The sequence below is a fragment of the Oryx dammah genome, unplaced genomic scaffold (assembly GCF_014754425.2).
Source record: "Oryx dammah isolate SB20612 unplaced genomic scaffold, SCBI_Odam_1.1 HiC_scaffold_11, whole genome shotgun sequence".
Classification (NCBI taxonomy): domain Eukaryota; kingdom Metazoa; phylum Chordata; class Mammalia; order Artiodactyla; family Bovidae; genus Oryx; species Oryx dammah.
This window is the reverse complement of record NW_024070195.1, coordinates 36,147,530-36,160,391: the sequence shown is the minus strand read 5'-3', so window position 1 is coordinate 36,160,391 and position 12,862 is coordinate 36,147,530. Positions and strand designations below refer to the sequence as shown.

General features: G+C 48.6%; 1 long non-coding RNA gene across 1 annotated transcript; it reads left to right on the top strand.

Annotated features, from left to right (window-relative positions):
* Positions 1-2,247: 2,247 nt before the first annotated feature.
* LOC120870152 lies at positions 2,248-10,939 on the top strand. The gene is made up of 3 exons (XR_005722734.1): positions 2,248-2,532; positions 7,178-7,341; positions 10,502-10,939. It is a non-coding gene; the product is annotated as an uncharacterized LOC120870152 (long non-coding RNA).
* The last annotated feature ends 1,923 nt before the right edge of the window (positions 10,940-12,862 follow it).

The window sequence follows — 12,862 nt, the reverse complement described above, 5'->3', positions numbered from 1 at the left end:
CTCCTTGCAGTCCAAGGAACTCTCAAGAGTCTTCTCCAACACCACAGTTCAAAAGCATCAATTCTTCGGCGCTCAGCCTTCTTCACAGTCCAACTCTCACATTCATACATGACTACTGGAAAAACCATAGCCTTGACTAGATGGACCTTAGTCGGCAAAGTAATGTCTCCGCTTTTGAATATGCTGTCTAGGTTGCTCATATCTTTTCTTCCAAGGAGTAAGCGTCTTTTAATTTCATGGCTGCAGTCACCATCTGCAGTGATTTTGAAGCCCCCAAAAATAAAGTCTGACACTGTTTCCACTGTTTCCCCATCTATTTCCCGTGAAGTTGATGGGACTGGATGCCATGATCTTCGTTTTCTGAATGTTGAGCTTTAAGCCAACTTTTTCACTCTCCACTTTAGTGTTCCATAATAACCTAAATGGGAAAAGAACTTGAAAAAATAGTTACATGTATAATTGAATCACTTTGCTGTACACCTGATATTAACACATTGTTAATGAATTATGTGTGTGCACGTCCTCAGTCGCTTCAGTCGTGTCTGACTCTTTTCGACCCTATGGACTGTAGCCCACCAGGCTCCTCTGTCCATGGGATTCTCCAGGCAAGAGCTGGAGTGGGTTGCCATGCCCCTCTCCAGGGGATCTTTCCAACCCAGGGATCGAAACTGCATCTCGTGCGTCTCTTGCATTGCAAGTGGGTTCTCTATCACTAGGCCACCAGGGTAGCCCATAATATTAAAAAATAAAATAAAAAAGAAGGGAATTTGGAACCTGTGAGATGGTCTCTCTGACACCTGTCCACAACAAAGATGTGGTGGGGGAAGCTGTGGGAATTGTGATGCTCCAGGTGTGTGTGTGTGTGTGGGTGTGTGTGTGGTGGGGGTGCCCACTGGGCATAAGCGTAAACATGCATGGCAGGGGTGGGGAGGGGATGGACTTCCCTGATGATCCAGTGGTTAAGGTTTCGCCTTCCCGTGCCAGGGGTGAGGGTTTGATCCCTGGTCAGGGAGCTAAGATCCAGCATGCCTCTGGGCCAAAAACCAAAATGTAAAAACAGAAACAACATTGTAACAAATTCAATAAAGTCTTTAAAAATGATCCACATTTTTAAAAAAGTCTTAAAAAATATGCACAGGGGACCTAGATGGAGAGAAGCTTTTGGATGTGGATTTAGACGACCAAAGAGGTGAAATAACCTGTGGAGCATCTTGGAGCTGAGAAAACAGTCAGAGCCCTTTCACACCCACTGCTGCCTGCCTGTCCTTCAGCCCTACCACTTCAGGAAGGCGCCCCCTCTTCCTCTCCTGCCTGGAATTCCTCTTTTTTTTTTAAGAGCAGTAAGCCCAGCTCTGAAAGGCAGTAATTGTGAATCTTTTGTTGTACACAATCTCTGCCACACTCCTGGGGTTGCAAAGTTACCTTCTACTGCCAGGCACACGGGGCTTGGCCTTTTTCACTTATTGGAACATTTACAGTCAGAAAGAGAGGGGGGTGAGGTGTGTGCAGAGGGAGAACCATAGAGACAGGCCTGCAGAGGGAGACACCTAAAGAGAGAAGGACTGAAAGCAAGATCAGAGCTCTCAGAGAGAGAGAGAGAGAGAGAGGATAGGAGGAGAAACAGGAAGTGGGGGAAAAAAAACAGGAAACAGTGAAAGCCTGAGAGGCAGCTGGGGTCCAGAGGAGCAGGAAGGAAACACAGAGCCCCGGGCCAAGAGATGGGAGAAGAGGAGGGAGATAAACAACAGGGGGATGAGACAGAGGCAGAAAAGATGCACACATATGAACCCGCGCAAAACGGGGAGAGAGGGAAGGAATGTGAGCCGGGTGACCCCCCAGCTGTCCAAGTCCTGCGGTACCTGCACACAGACCAGCCCGGAATGTTAATTACAAGCTGCTCCTCAACAGTCCTGAAAGCTGGCTGGTTCCCTGAAAGGAGGAGCTGGGAGGGAACGTGCATGCAGCATGGAGAGCCTCCCTGCCCTTCCCAGGGAAGGGAAACAGCGGAACTTTTGGTGGATCACAGAGAGAGGAGCAAGACAGTGTCCCTTGGGGCGGTTAGCATCCCTGGGAGACTGCAGAAGAGAGGCTGGCCAGCTGAGCAGAGGAAAGCCTGGGTGGAGAAACCAGGGAAGAGGATGCTCGGGAGGGAGGGAGGGAGGAGGAAGGAGGGAGGGAGGAGGGAGGGAGGAGGGAGGAAGGGGGGAGGGAGGGAGGAGGGAGGCAGAAGAGACGGGAGAACCCTACGCTACCTGCCTTTTACAGGGATTAATCTCCTTCTGCCTCTGCTGTCCCGAGATGAAGTAGCCCCTCCCTCAACTCCACCCAGTACATTCTTTCAAACATATTAGTACCTTCCTTCAAACCAGTGCCAGGTCACCAGCCGGGTTCAAGTAGAAAAACCTGACTCTTCTCTTCAAGGGCCCCATGAAAAGTGAGAATGCAACTCCCTTCCAGGTGATGAGACTCATCCCTCTACCCCGGCCCTTCAGCCCACCTCCTCTCTGCACTCCACAGCCCCAGACCCTCCAGGTAAGATCTATCTCCGGATCAGGTGGGGAGATACGGCAGGGGCTCCAGCTGCTGCTGTCTGCCCCCCTCTTGGCGGAAGGCCCCCATTTGCCTCAGCCTCTCCTCTGCCCAGGTGCCCAGGAAGCCCCCACACCCACCTCCCTCCCCTCCGTCCCCAACCAGCTATAAGTCACTGCTCAAATGGGGAAAGGAGGCTGGAAGTGCTGGCGTGATTTATGGTCGGGGCCTGAGGGGCTGCAATGAGAAATCCTTTGGTGGATGGAGGGCAGAGAGAGACCCTGGTCTCCTGAAGTTCCCCAAGACTGGGGAAGCTGGAATGCAATGGACCTGGGTCTTTCTTGCCCTCTGTGCCCTGAGACCCCAGGCTTCAACAGCTTCTCTCAGATCCTGGTATGGTTTGGGCACTCTGCAAGACACCCTCCCACACACAGGTCTCCAAAGGCTCTCATCCCACCCTTGCATCCCCTTTGCATCCTGACACAGGTGCACACCATCCAGCCAGGTGTGCATGCAAGGTGGGTGAACACAGGCTAGAGTCCATCAGTATATGGATATATGGCAAACACACACACACACACACGCACACACACATGCCTGTCTGCCTGCAGACAGAAATGCCCGAAAAGAGAGCAGTCAAACACACAGGCCTGCATAGGCAGCCAACCCAGGGCTCCATAAATACAAATTAAATTAAAAATGCACAAGCCCACTCATGGCAAGTCATCAAGCCCCTGCTCTGCCCAAGGCAAGGGTGCTGGGCTTAGCAGCCGCTGCACAGCTAAGCAGCCTTTGATTCGACAAATAAGTTACACTTCTTCCCCATTAAAGGAAAGGCTTTGAAGAGTTAAAGCCTTGGACCCAGAAACAGTGACCTCCCTGGGGGACAGGGCCATAGGTCAAGCGCTCCTCTCCCTGCTCCTGTCAAAGCAGGAATGTCCCTGTCCCTGAGGCCTTGAAAGCCATGGAAAGTCATGGTCATGGGAGGCTGAGGCAGGGTCAGTGGGTTCCACGAGGCCAGCTGCCTGGTGGTGGGAGGGCTGCCCAGAGGTCTCAGGGCGAGTGGTCTGAACACAGCATCGGTCCATCTTGGGGGTCTCTCATCTCTCTTTAAGGTCCCTCACTGTCTTTCCTTTATAGTGGCCTCCCAAGAGTCTGTCAGGCTAACCCCCTCCAGTGTTAATGATATGACCTTTCTCATCTTTCTGGGACATCCCTGTAGTCAAGAGAAGGAACTCATTGCTGGGACAGAAGAGGCATCCAGGCAGGACCCTGCTCTGCTGATACATAAGCTGGGCTGATTTAGGAAAGACTGGGCTTCCCAGGTGGCCCTAGTGGTAAAGAACCCGCCTGCTAGTGCAGGAGACATAAGAGATGTGGGTTTGATCCCTAGTTGGGAAGATCCCCTGGAGGAGGGCATGGCAACCCACTCCAGTTTTCCTTCCTGGAGAATCCCATGGACAGAAGGGTCTGGGGGGCTATGGCTCATAGAGTCACAAAGAGTCGGACATGACCAAAGTGACTTAGCACACACACACCGAGGCCCTGGAGATTCAGGACAAGCCCTTCCTCCACCCAGCTCATCGCCTTCCTCTCCTGAGTGTAAATAATGCTTCTTACAGCCAGTTCTTGAAAGAAAGAAAGCATAACTGCCCTGTCTTACTTCTGCTCTCTCAGCTCAGCATGGTCCTCAGGCAGAGGGGGTCTCTAAGACACTTCTCAACCAGTCTTTCTACTCCAGGACACCTGCCAGTCCCCGCTCAAAAGCCTCCCATGTTGATTTTAAATACAATTAAATCTGAAATGAGCAATTTTCTGCACAGGTTACTGCAACTCTCAGAGTGGTCTGCACTGCCTGGTGACCCCGGGGAAGTAGTATAGTCAGTCCTGGAGGGGTGGAGAGGGAAGAAGGAAGACATGAGGAGGAAGGCCTCCTAGCCTGCAGTCCAGCTCTCGCCAGCCCCTGCACACACCCACCTGAGCCTACTTCTCTCCCTGTGATCAGAGGAACACTACGCACACACAATAGGTCATCAGTTAGAACCTCAGAGCTCACTCAAACCCCTTCCTTTACAGATGAGAAAGCCAAAGTCTCGGATCTTCCTTGGTGGCCAGTGGCTAAGACTCCACGCTCCCAATACAGGGGGTCCAAGTTCTATCTCTGGTCAAGGAACTAGATCCTACATGCCGCAACTAAGACCTGGTGTGGGCAAATAAATAAATATACTCAAAAAAAGAAAACCAAAGTGATATAACTTGTGACATAACTGGTCTAAGGGTGTACAGCCAGTCACAGGGCAGAGCTGAGGCCCAGACCTCCTCCATGTCATCAGTGTTTTTTCTTTAAATGTTAATTTCTAAAACATAGTAAGGCTCTTCCTTGGATTCTGAAAAATTATTATTTACAAATATGCAGCCCCTTTGTCCAGGCTGTTGCCTCTGCTTGGAGTGCCCTCTCGCTCACACTCTCCCAAACATTCCTCTCTGGCAAGCTTCCATTCATATTTCAAAGCCAAGTCGAAATGTCACCTGCTCCTCCATTCACTCACCTGCTCCATTCTCTTTACTCCCACCCAACAACTACAGATGGAACCACTCCTTTCCTGGGTCTCAGTAGCACTTCATACGCCTCTACTGGCCACATAACAACTCGGGTCGACTAGTTACATGCCCACTGCTTTTCCCAGAGCCATGAACTCATTCTGGGGTCGGGAGTTGGGGAATCACAGTAGAGTCTATCACAATGTTTGGTTCAACTGACATTACTAATTGAATATCAGTTGTCTGCGTCACTGAACTGTGGAGGGGAGGGACAGTTTGAGAACCATCCTCAAGATTCAAGGCCAGCTTTCTCAAAATATCGCTCAGACTGGGGATGATGACTTTGTGTATAGGGCTTTCCCTCTATGTATCTTTACATCTGTGAGGACTCCAAGCATCACCCAGTAAATTCAACCAGGGAAGTATGGATCCAGGGAAAGGCATGTTTCAGAGGAGAGAGCTACTAGGTGACCTAAGAGGATAGCTTCATCCTTTTCTATTGGGATAGGGTTGAGCCAGAAGTAGTCCTTGGCCTGAGGCCCCAGACACTGGTCTGCACTTGCTGTCACTTGGGCCTGTGATGAGCAGGCCTGTTCTTTCCTCTTCTTTCCCCAGGCTGATCATTGAAGCCTCATATACCCAGAGAAGTGTTGAGACCACAGATGCACCCCAACTCAGTACTGCAGCCAGAAAACTGGACTAAAAATCAAGTTTGAGGTTGGGGTTCAGGACAGAGTTTGAGTAAGATTAGAGAGATCAGGTTAGGGTTAGATTTGAGAGGCTGGCTAGCACCACTCAAAGGAAGTTCCCAGACTCGTGAAACTCTCAGTCTGACCAGGAGACAGAAGGCACATATACAAAAACAGACCTCAGGGCCCAGCAAATAAACATGAATGCGTGCTCAGTCATTTGCAACTCTTTGCAACCCTATGGACTGTAGCCTGCCAGGCTCCTCTGTCCATGGGATTCTCCAGGCAAGAATACTGGAAAGGGTTGCCATTTCCTTCTCCAGGGGAACTTCCCAAACCAGGAATTGAACCCATGTCCCTTGCATCTCCTGCACTGGCAAGAGAGTTCTTTACCACTAGCAGATAAACAGGACTAATCTATGAACGGAGAGGATGGGCAGAGGGAGGAAGCCTCTGAAGGAGGGTAGTGAACAAGAGTGGCTGAGGGTTCTCTGACCTTTCTGCTTAAGCTGGTGGTGAGCCCAGCAATGTGAGTCCTCTCTCTAGAAGTTCCTGGTGGCACTCAGTTATATTGCTCTGTGTGTGTCCGTATGTCTGCATATGTGCCTATGTGTGTGTGTGTTTCTGTTTGGCAGAACAGGGAGAGATGGGATGGAAATGGGACAGGACATTCAGAGATGAAAGACTAATTTCCTGTTAATGGCTGGTTGCTAGGCAACCAGCTTCTTTCTGCCTGCTGCCCTCAAAATTGGACTGCAGAATTTTTAGTGTTAAAGCACCTCCCATGGAAACTCAATGCTGTGAGAGGCCAACCAGTCCCTACCCAGCCATGCCCTGCTCCAGCCTGCGGAGTGACAGAGCAGGGCATGTATGCCAGGAATCAAAGTCACAGACACAGCCAGCCCCACAGCCCACCAGGGTCTCTCATTCTGGCTTTCCTGCCATCTCCTTCACAGGCAGCTGTGTGCACGTGCACACGCACACTCACCAGTTTATGGAGCACTGGAGTCCATGCATAGACATGGATTAGACCCTGGGTGCGTGCTAAGTTGCTCAGTTGTGTCTGACTCTTTGCCGCCCTAAGAACTGTGGCCCACCAGGCTCCTCTATCCACGGGACTTCCCAGGCAAAAATACCGGAGTGGGTTGCCATGTCCTTCTCCAGGGGATCTTACCGACTCAGGGATAGAACCCGTACCTCCCGCATTGCAGGCAGATTCTTTACCGTCTGAGCCACCAGGGAAGCCTGAACTAGACCCTGGCTCACCCAAAATAATAACAAGAGCAATAATAATAAGCTGCTACCGTATTTAGGTACTTACCATGTGCCGAGTATTTTGTTAGGAGCTTTGTATTAATTTCCTTTGTTATTTTTATCTGTGGCCTTATGAACCATGTTATCCTCCACACTTCATAAAGGAAGGAAGCAGGAAAATTTTAGGGATCAGAGCGCTAACTTGGAGATGTTATGGAAATCAAAGACTGAGGGAGGGCCACCCCAAAATGACTCCAAGAAGGACTCCCATCTACATCCCTTGTTCCTACCCTCTGTGAGTCTTTCTGATGCTAGTTCTATCTGGAAAGTAAGAGTCCTAAGAGCAGGTGTTCCTTTCTTCTATCCAAATAGCCCAGACCTCAAGAGACCCCCTGTTCTCTGCCATCCTCCACCTGAGTCACTGGACCTAGGACTGAAGCTCAAGCTGGTTTGTGCCTTTTCATAAGGGACAGCGGTTTATACCAAGTATCCTGTGCCCCCTCTATCAGAATCATAAATTACTTAGAATGGAAACATGCCACTTAAGCAAAGAAACGAACTGACAGTTCTCAGACTTCCTTACAGACGGAGATGGCTAATAAAATAGAAGGGGAAGTCATTGCTTGGGGTTTTTGGAAAAGGTTTTTAGAGGAGATTCTCTGTGTAGAGAAAAGGGAGCCCTGGGCATTGTTGGTGGGAAGGTACACTGGCACAGCCTTTATGGAAAATGGCCAGATTTCCCTCAAAAATTACAAATAGAACATGTGATTGATCCACCAGCCCCACTTCTGGGTGTATATCCAAAGGAAATGAAATCACTATTTAAAGAGATATCTGCATCCCTATGTTTCTTGCAGCCTTATTCACAACAGCCGAGCTATGGAATCAAACTCAGCGTCTGTTAACAGATAAATGGATAAAGAAAATGTTGTGTATGTATACAATGGAATATTATTCAGCCATAAAAAGAAAGAAATTTTGCCATTTGCAACAACATGGATGAAACCAAAGGACATTAGGCTAAGAGAAATAAGCCAGACGGAGAAAGACCAGTACTGCATGGTATCACTTACATGTAGAATCTCAAAAAAGAAAAAGTCTAATTCACAGATACAGAGAGTAAACTGGTGTGGCTAGGAGCTGGGGTTGTGGGGCGGGGGAGGCCAGTAGGAAATGGAGAGAGGTTGGTGAAAGGGTACAAACTTCCAGTTATAAGATGATGAATAAGTTCTGAGGATCTAGTATACAGCATGGTAATTATAGTTAGTAAAACTGTATCCCACACTTAAAATTTGCTAGGAGAGTAGATCATGAGCATTCTCACAAAAACAAAACAAAAACACCAAAATAAGTGATTATCAAAGGTGATGGATATGCTAATTAACTTGATTGCGGGAATCATTTCATATATATACATATGTCAAATCATCACATTGTACACTTTAAATAATATATTACCACTTTGTCAATTATACCTCAGTAAAGCTAGAAAAAATGAAATAGAATAAATTTTAAAGGGGGGATTCCTCAGCTGACACATGCTCCTTTGCCTTCCCCAGATCCTCCCGCTTCCTGCCCGGAACTCCTACATGATGGCTGGAATTCTAGCAGCCCCCTTAAGTTGTGAGGTGACCTTGAGGAACAGAAAGACGAATGGAGACTGGGACACTGATGGCGCCCTTGAGCGGTGCCCTCAATCAAGGAGCCCTCTTGCCTGGTCTGGATTGCTGACCCCCGTGGCTTCTTTTAGGTGGTGCTAGTGGTAAAGAATCAGCCTGCCAATGCTGAGTTCAGTCTCTGGGTCGGGAAGATCCCTGGAGTAGGAATTGGCACCCCACTCCATTATTCTTGCCTGGAAAATTCCACGGACAGAGGAGCTACAATCCATGGGGTCGCAAATAGTCAGACACAACTGAGTAAATGAGCATCACAAAAGCACCGTGGTTTCTTTCACATGAGAGAAAAGCAAGCCCTAATTTATTTAGACCAGCATTTGGGTTTTCTGTTGTGCAACTAAACCTCATACTAACAGATACATCAGGTCTCCAAAAACAGAAGGTGTTACGATTCCTTGACCCCCCCAGGGAGCAGGGCTGAGTTGAGGTGAGCTGGAACCCCCACCTTGGCATGTGAGATCCTTGATCACAAGTCAGAGTCTGCCCATCACTGCCTTCTAGGAAAACGCCCAGTTGCTCCTGGGCCTCAGACTTTCCCACTATGAATCCTGTCCTCCCTAAGGCTGGTCCGATGGCCTCTCCAGATCCCTCCCTGGTGAGACTTTCATGAAATCTCCTGAAGCAGTTAAAGACATAACGAGCGTGAGGTACAGAGGCTGAACCGTACCACAGTTCCATCCTCAGTCTGTGGAACTCATGGATTGGTCAGCCATTTTCTGCAAGGTCAGAGATGAAGAGAGAAGGTTTGGGAAATACCAGAGGGGACCCCCGACCTGAGTTGGGCTGAGTCGGGGAGTGAGAGGCTCGATCAGTCAACACTTAAACAGGGGGCAGCCCTATGTTGTTTTCCACTCAGGCCTCTACTGGGAAAATTAAGTGAACCAGAAGAGCAGGGGTTGGGGGCTGGGAGCGGCAGGTTGGTGGTTGGGAGACCTAAGTGAAAAACCCTAGTTCTTCTTAACTTGACCAGATAACGGGGGCCAGGGCCAGGTAAGCTATGGAGTCCTCCTCTATGGACAGTGGTTCCGCGCCCCCTGCTTTAAGGAGCTTATTATCCACTACTCAGGATTTCCTCTCCCTCGCTGTTCTCCACACCGGCCTCTTACTCCAGGTACGTCCTCACCTTTGCCTGTGCCAGGCCCTCCCCCTGGACCACTACCCCTCCAGAACCCCACACATCCCGGCGCGTCCCCTCACTCTGGCCTCTGCTTAGGTATTATTCCCTCAGAGAGGCCCTTCCTGGGCACCCTTATCCCAGGGAGCACCCTGACCACTCTCATCTCTCACCTTGCTTTGGATTTCTTTATTGGTGAACATTTCTTTGTTCGCATATGATCTTTCTCTCCCATGGGAAGCTAAGCTTCACCAAGACAGCGATTTTGTCTGTTCTGGTGCATTGCCGAATACTCAGCACCTTCAACAGCTCTTAGAAGGCATTTTAACAAGTAGTTAAAGGACAGAGTGAGTGCATACACATGCACAGATATCTGTATACACTACATGTGTATATATAACACACACTTCACACACACACACATCACACACACATAGTACGGACACATATCTATTAGCCTTTTGGTGTGAGGAGATGCTCCAAAATTCTATTCCAGAACCTCTCAGAATTACACCAGCTGGAGAGGCAATTCCAGAATCTTATTCCTAGCAGATGCCAGCCTGCATGACAAAACACATGGAGTATGGCAATGAAATTTAATGTTCAAATTGCAGAATAAAATATTTGTATTTACATGCCTTTTATATTCTCTGGGTAATAAAAGTCACAGCATTTTCAAGGATGCTTTTCTTATTCAGCTTGTAGCTGCTCGCCCCACCCCTCACCCCACACTTCTTCTGGTTCTGCAAGAGGCTCCACTAGCAATACCTGTGAAGAAACATCTGGAAAAAGAGGGATGGACACTTTATTTGATCAGCTCAGGGAGCCACGGAGCCAATGGCAACTTTCTTGGACGATTCCTCATCTCCCCTGGCTGTGGGGAACAGAAGGGAGCCCAGAGGAGACAAAATATGTTTGCAGGACTTAAGTCTCCATTTCCTCCTCCCTTTCTTATTTATGCCACATAATTAATTAGCTCATATTTGCTAGTAGTAAAGAGAACCAGGTCAAAAGAACAGAGCTTCTCACTGGGACAATCTTCCCATTTCATGGATAAATATTGGTATTGTGTTACAGAATAAAATAATTTGCCTATTTTGAATGCTCATTAAGATCTGTTAAGCTTTATCTTTTATTAATAGACTAATAATTCATTTGATTTAAAAAATTAAGTATAGTACCACTAATGAACTCAATTTAAGTAATTAAGTCTACTGTAAGTGGAGAGGGCCTAAAATAGAGAACTGTGTCTTGCTGAGTGTTTTGTGTGTGTGAAAAAAAGAATACTATACATGGTCAGATCCAAGGTTACACGTGATGAAGATGTGTGTACTGAGCCCTGACTCTCCTGGGAAAGTGACTTCAGACTCTATGGATTACTACTTGCATGACTGGTTACCCAGGGAGGCCAGAGCTAACCAGACCCAGGCAAGAACAGGAGGAGAATGAGGCAAACAATCTTTGTCATTGGACCACATTCAAGTACTTGTGTGGGTTCCAATTTTCCCACCCCTGGACACTTGGTTTGGTGGTTTAATCACTAAGCCATGTCCAACTCTTGTGATCCCATGGACTACAGCCTGCCAGGCTTCTCTGTCCATGGGATTTCCCAGGCAAGAATAGTGGAGTGGGTTGCTGTACTAATCCCTGGGCTTTAGCATATAAAATTCTCAGAAAGGACCTTCCTGAACTTGACCCTTGCATACCACCCCTCTGGAGCTAGCCAACTCCATGAAGTTTCAGAGCGGCCTCAGTCATCTTGTTTATCAGAAACTCTGATATCAGTGCTGCTCACATTTTCATGTTTATACAAAGCATTAATTGGGGATGTTGTTAAAAACTCAGATTTGAATTAGCAAGGCTGGGGTGAGCGTGGGAGTCTTCATTTCTGACAAGTCACAGCTATTACACATGCTCCAGGGACTCATTTATTTTCCCTGGAGGCTCCACTCTCTCAGCCGCACATGGTCAACCACAAGTCTTCTTACAACCCTGACCTTTAGGCTCAGAGATCATTCTGCTGGCTGAGGGTGGGATAGGTTGGAGCATGGCAATCTCTTAATTGGTGCTGAGTGACCAACTGTCTACAGGGAGCTGGATATGGAGCAGGGCAAGCTGGATATGGAGCAGGGCAATCCTCCTGCCCCAGGTAGTTCATAAACCCTTAAGTAAGAAGCCAGGATTGAAAGGAGATCAAACCAGTCCACCCTAAAGGAAATCAGTCCTGGATATTCATTGGAAGAACTGGTACTGAAGCTCCAATACTTTGGCCACCTGAAGGGAAGAACTGACTCATTGGAAAAGACCCTGATTCTGGGAAAGATTGAAGGCAAGAGGAAAAGGGGATAACAGACGATGGGATAGTTGGATGGCATCACCGACTCAAAGGACATGAGTTTGAGCAAGCTCCAGGAGTTGGTGATGGACAGGGAAGCCTGGCGTGCTACAGTCCCTGGGGTTGAAAATAGTCAGACATGACTGAGTGACTGGACTGAACTGAACTGAACTGAAGAAGCCAGGACAATCCCCGTGTGTTGTCTGGTGTGGAGGAGATCTGCAGGGCCCGGGGTCTTATGGAAAGAGTAGTTATCATGACCCAGGGCTTCAATTAAGGACCCAAGGAAGAAACCCTTAAGAGGAGACAGGAGGAGATGAATTGGTGTTGGCCAGGGGGAGTGGGGTGGGAATGGAGGGGGGGAGAGAGTTTTAATGGCAAGAACATGTTCAAAGGCCTGGAGTGGGGAGAAGTCCATTCTCTTTCCAGTGTCTCCTGCTCCCGAACCCCGCTCTGCGAAGCATCCCCACCTCCAATCCTTTGAACCCCTAGTGCTTTGCTTCCTCCTTTCCCATGTCATGGAGCTTTCTCCCCTCTGATGTGAGATCTATGAGTGAACTTGTTTAATTATCACTGTTGGCCAACGTTCCTGAAAGCAGGAGTAAGAGCTGACTGGCGGTGTGACTTTCGGCAAGTGCAGGCAAGTCCCACGTCACTGGGGTGTGAGCATCGGCTGGGTCCCCACTTGCGGGGCACCTCGCACCGTGCCAGGCACCCATCAGGG